The sequence below is a fragment of the Dipodomys merriami genome, unplaced genomic scaffold (assembly GCF_024711535.1).
Source record: "Dipodomys merriami isolate MVZ:Mamm:240054 unplaced genomic scaffold, mDipMer1.0.p SCAF_60, whole genome shotgun sequence".
In the NCBI taxonomy this organism is placed as follows: Eukaryota; Metazoa; Chordata; class Mammalia; order Rodentia; family Heteromyidae; genus Dipodomys; species Dipodomys merriami.
The window spans coordinates 7,745,531-7,751,784 of NW_027206180.1; positions in this window are offsets into that span (position 1 = coordinate 7,745,531).

Below are 6,254 nucleotides of genomic sequence, written 5' to 3' on the forward strand. Positions count from 1 at the left end.
ATCTGGGCCCTTTTAGGCCTGTCCAGCCCTAGGGGACCCTCACCTCACACCCCCTTTTCTATCTCAGCCCTATAAACCACACAGGTGCAGAAGGCCTAGCCCTCCACACAGATTCTCCCTCAATGTCTTTCTTCCTTTTTTATTTTATTCTTTAAATTTTATTTAGTGTTAGTCTTGGAGCACTAAATAAATAACTCATAGTCTGGGCACTGTCCCTCAGCTTTTTTTGCTCAAGACTAATTCTCTACCACTTGAGCCTCAGCTCTACTTCTGGCTCTTTGGTAGTTAGTTGGAGATCTGAGTCTCAGACTTCCTTGCTCAGACTGGCTTTGAACCCCAATCCTCAGATTTCAACCTCCTGTGTAGCTAATATTACAGGTCATGAGCCACAGGTGTCCAGCTCTCCCTTAGTTCCTTGCTATGCACTTAGGGATGGGACTGAGCTGGTCCTTGGTGGACAGTAGGTCTGGCTCCTTCTATGTACCCCATTCTCAGCCCATCCACCCAGAGACCTCCTCCTATATTGACTGGCTTTAACAACAGAACAGTCCCTAAGCTCTCCTTACATGGCCACTGGCTCAGAGACCTGTCCTTTCCACATCACTGGCTCAGTTCCCAGCCTCCCACTCATTCTTCAGTGTTACCCCAGACTCTCCAGACTCTCCAGTGAAAATTCTTCAAGGTCACTGGCTGGTTCTCTTCGCCAATTTCAGTGGATACTTTTCCTCCCACCCCCCTTTTTTTTTGGTCGGTTGTGGGGCCTGAACTCTGCCTGGTACTGTCCCTCAGCTCTTCCACTCAAGGCTAGCACTCTACCACTTGAACCACAGTGCCACTTCTGGCTTTTTTTGCTTGTGTGGTGCTGAGGATTCGAACCCAGGGCCTCATACATGCGAGGCAAGCGCTCTACCAGTGAGCCACCTTCCCAGCCCCCCACACACACACCTCTTGACACTCTGTCCCAGGGTTGGCAACACAATGCCTGAAAATTTTCCCATCCCTCCGTCCCTACCTTGGCATGCATTCCCTTTTATGTTCTCCAGAGGCTGGTGCCCTGCAGACACCGCTCTGTTCACAGGGTCCCTGGAGGCTCCAGCCCCAGCTCTGGGACTTCCAATGCCTTCTTTCCTCTGAAGCCTTTCCACTCGGTCTCCAACACCAGAAGAGGTTGCTAAATCTTCTTCCTCCACACATACCCAGTTCCCTAAGAAACACAGCTCTGCTGAGCGCCAGTGGCTCATGTGTGTAATCCTAGCTATTCAGGAGGCTGAGATCTGAGGATTTAGGTTTGAAACTGGCTGGGGCAAGAAAGACTTTTTCTTTCTTTCTTTCTTTCTTTTCTTTTCCTTTCTTTTCTTTTTTTTCTCTCTTTTTTTGTCAGTTTTGGGGCTTGAACTCAGGACCTGGGCACTGTCCCTGAGCTCTTTTACTGAAAGCTAGCACTCTACATTTTGAGCCACAGCACCACTTCCCGTTTTCTGGTGATTAATTGGAGCCTCATAGACTTTCCTGCCTGGGCTGGCTTTGAACCTCGATCCTCAGATTTCAGCCTCCTGAGTAGCTGGGATTACAGGCAGGTGTGAGCCACTGGCACTCGGCTCCATGAGACTCTTATCTCCAATTCACCAAAATGCCAGAAATAGAGCTGTGGCTCAAGTGATAGAAGGCCAGCCTTGAGTGGAAAAAGACAAGGGACAGTGCTCAGGCTCGGCATTCCATCCACTGCTGGTGCGTATACGCACGCGTAGGCACGCACTCTTGTACACGCACACCCGTGGTTCCACAGAAGACACTCCACAGTCCAGGCAACTCCTCCCTGCCCGTCCCTCTGCCCCGTGAGTGCCTACTCCAGAGGCAGCCCCTCCCTTGCCTTTTCTTTTCAGCAGATTTCACCTCCTGTGACCTCCTGTCTTCTTCCAGTGCTGCAGTCTGGCCACCCCACCCCCAGCGCCTCCCGGCTTGCTCTGCGCACCATTGTATGAAACAGTGGTCTTTTACAAACCTGTGTACGGCATTATCTACCTGCCTCTCCTGAACTTTCTGGAATCTGCTGGCACCTTCCAGGTCCTGGGCCTGGCCCCTGCCCACCGGGGGCCTCTCGGTCTCTCCATCTTGGCTCACCTTCACAGATTCTGGCTCTCAGTACCTTTCAAGTGCTTGTTTTAAGTGGAACTTTGTGCTCTGGTGTTTTTATTTTGAGTAAAACTAATCGTTCAGATTTCAATCAAGATATAGCTTGTAAGCTGGGCTGTGCTGGTCCATACCTGTAATCCTAGCTGCTCAGGAGGCTGAGATCATTGTTCATAGCCAGCCTGGGCAGGAAAGCCCAGGAAAATTCTTTGATTTTTTTTTTTTTCGTGCCAGTTCTAGGGCTTGAACTCAGGGCGTGGGTGCTGTCCCTGAGCTTTTTGCTCAAGGCTAGCACTCTACCACTTGAGCCACAGCACCACTCCTGTTTTTTTTTCTGTGTATGTGGTTCTGAGGAATCGTATCCAGGGCTTCATGCATGCTAGGCAAGCGCTCTACCACTGAGCCACCTTCCCAGTCCCTATGGAATTCTTATCTCCAATTAACTAGTGAAAAGCCAGAAGTGGAGTTGCAGCTGAAGCGCTAATGTGCCAGCTTTGAGCCCCCCCCCAAAAAGGGACAGTGCCCAAGCTCTGAGTTCAAGCTTTAGTGCTAGCACACACACAACATAATGTGAAATAAAGTGAATAATTCAATGGTACTTAGTGCATTGATAATGTCATGCAACCACTTTCTCTGTGGATCTCTAGAACTTGTCACTATCACCAAAGAATACCTTCACCTTCTGAGAAGTAACTCCTCAGCTTCCCCACCCCTTGGCAGCTAACTCTTCTTCCCACTTCTATAAATTTGCCCATTTCTTTCTTTGTTAGGCTGGTACTCTACCTATTGAACCATACCTCCTGCTTTGTGCGGGTTGTAGTGGTAAACAGTGAATTTTTCTGCCCAGCCTGGCCTCACACCACAATCCTCAATCTCTTCAGTAGCTAGGATGATGACAAGCGTGAGCCACTGGTGCCAGGCTATTTCTTCCTTTGTGGCTGTTGTGAATGCTGCTGTTACGATAAATATATACAGATAGACCTGTGTGTCTATACATCTATATCAAGACATACAATAGATATGTATAAGTAGATATAGATATCTACATACACCTGTTTGTATTTCATGTTTCTTGGAAATATCTTCTGAGTGGAATGTTAACTATGTTCAGCTGTTTGAGGAACTGCCAAATCGTGATGAGTGTTCTCCTGACAGGAGACGGTCTGGATCGGTATAAATCAAGACAGATGGAGGAGTAGGGGTGAAGTGTGGCAGGCATGGGTGAGTCCTCACCTGCCTCCAGGCTCTGAGCTTTTGCCCTCTCTGTGGGGCTGCAGGTGGACCTGGGGGGGGGGCTAGCTGAGAGGCCAGGGAGGCTGCTGGTTTTCAAGCCTGCCCTCAGCATGGCTGTGAAGCTGGGCGGGCGGGCCCCTGCCAGTCTGAGCAGCCCAGGCTCCTCAGCTGGAGAAGGGGCGGGAGGGGGGCTGGGGCATGCATCTCGAGGCTCTGTGTCTTTCTGGGCACCTTGCTTCACAGAAGTGGTTGCCTGCAGGAAGGATAGGAAGTATGGCAGCTGACACCTGCAGGAGGTGCATCCACGCTCCCTTTTTTCCATAGGAGGAGCAAGCGCTCAGTCTTTGGGGGGTGCCACTGAGCACAGGCTGAGGCTCCAGGCCGGCCCAGCGCAACCAGGCTTCCAGGAAGGAGGGCAGCCCGGCGGAGCTGCAGTGAGCGGCCGCGGCTCTACTCCAAGGCTGAGCCTCAGCAATTCTGCTGGCTCAGCGGCCCTCCTCCTCCCAGGATTGTCCTCCGAGGCCTGGCTTCCTGGAGGGCTGCCCAAGTCCCGCGCCTCTGCATCCTCGTCCCGCAGCTCCCCCATCCCTGGGCTGGAGGTCCCCGGCAGGGGTGCGTCTCTGTTTCCATCAGCTGCTGCCGCCGGATCAAGCTGGGCCAAGCAAGGTGGCTAATAAGCAGCAGAAACCTGTGCAAGGTCACTGGATGGATGGCGGAGTGAGCTCCGGGCTGTGGTGTCACCCAGCAGGGGGAGTCGTAGGCCGCCTCCTGCCACTCTGGGCGGGAGGAACCTCTGGGCCCTGGAGTGGGAGTCTACCTGCAGCCCAGCTGTTTTGCCCACCAGGGTCCTACACGAGACCAAGAATGAGCAAGAACAGGGCACCTGCAGATAGGGCACTGGTTCCTCACCCAAAAGTAATCTAAGAATTCTAAATTAATTCGTTTTATTGTTTATTGTGTTGGTCCAAGGCTTGAAGTCAGGGCCTAGGTATTATTCCTTAGCTTTTTCTGCTCAAGGCTGGTGCTCTACCACCTAAACCACAGCTCCACTCCCAGCTTTTTTTTTTTCTGGTTAATTGCGATAAAAATCTCATGGACTTTTCTGCCAGGACTGGCTTTAAACTTCAGCTTCCTGAGTAGCTGGGATTACAGGTGTGAGCTACCTGTGCCCAGACAGGCAAGAATTCTAAATTTAAACTCGGCCTTTCAGGTCATGATGAAAGTGTGTTTGCCAAGGTAAGAGCATAGAACATATTTTATTTAACAGGTTATTAATGCGAGTTACACTATTTGAGCTTTCAGAACTCTCTGTATTTTTCTGTAAATGTTAAGGTGATTTTTTTCCCCCCTTCACCAGCTCCAAACCCAATAGTAGTGATGATGATAGTGTCTTCTAACTTTTATTTTTGTTTTATAAAGCGGCCTGTGCTTGGTAAGGAATGTGCAACAATGAATCAAATACTGTTGCAACCCAGGCAGGGGGACCCGAAACAACTTCCTGCCATCATTGGCTGAGTGATCCTGGAGTGGCCGCTGGTAGCATCTCATCCCTGAAGTAGCTTAATGGTCTCACACTCACCCCTGTTTTCCTGAGGGGAAACAGAGGCTCTGACAAAGTAACCACCTCAGGGTCACCTGTAAGAAGAAGAAGTGGGAAAAGTCTCTGAATAAACAGGGATCCACACCCAGACCGCAGCCTGGGGCTGTTGTACCCCCCTGTCATCCTAGCGCTTTGCTCTGAGAAGAGGATGAAGCGTCTGAGGGCAGCGGGGGTGCCACAGCCGGTTCAAGGCCAGCAGGGTCTACAGGAGGAGACTCGGTGTCAAAAACAAACAGAAGGGAACCAAAAGTGGAGACGCTAGGCTGTGAGGCTCTGGGGCCTGGCTGCACAAAACTTCACTGATCTCAGGTTCGCTCTTTCCACCAGCTTTCTTTCTTTTTTTCTTCCTTCCTTCCTTCCTTCCTTCCTTCCTTTCTTTCTTCCCATCTTGGGGCTTGAACTCTGGGCCTGGGCGCTGTCCCTCAGCTCAAGGCCAGTGCTCAAGGCTAGCACCCTACCACTTGAGCCACAGCGCCACTTCCTGTTTTCTGGTGGTTTATTGGAGATAAGAGTCTCAAGGCCTTTCCTGCCCTGGCCTGGCTTTGAACCGTGATCCTCATATCTCAGCCGCCTGAGTAGCTGGGGTGGCAGGTGTGAGCCACCTCACACCTGAATTTCAGTTTCTTAATCTGTAAAATGGGGACAATAAATTCAACCCTATCAAGTGAGGTACCCAGGAACTGGTTGCTAACAGAGTGAAGGTCCTTGCGTTTAGGGCCCATTTCTGGGAGCCGGGCACATACCAGGAGTCCTGGGCTTGTTCCCAGAGCCTGACAGGAGCTGACCCCTTGGGTGATGAGGGAATCACATGATCTTGGGGTTCCCTCTGCTGTCTCTTCTTTCCTGTCCTCTGGTCATCCTGGTGGTTGCTTGCTGGCCTAGGACCGCAGGGGCAGAGAGTCAGGTCATGCTAGTGCAGCCCACACCAACTTCTCCCAACAGCCTTCTGGAATTGAGGCGTGTTGACCTGCCCCTCCCTGCAAACGGGGAAACTGAGGAAATGGAGACAGAGCTAAGGAAGGGCCAGAGGACAGCCTTCAGATAGGAAGGGAGAAAGGCTGTGGTCCCTTTGGATGCTGGGAGCTGAGGCGTCTCCCGGTGACGGTGGACGGCTGGGAGTGCAGGGAGCAGGGGTGGGGCTGGGGCTGCGCTGTAGCCGCCAGGGAGGAGCTGAGGCTGCTGGGAGGTGTTGCTGGGTGTGGGGTGCACCATGCGGGATCCCCGACACCGAATTCATTACCAGGAGATTCCGCTTCACAGCCCCAACGCCTCACCTGCGGGCCACACACAC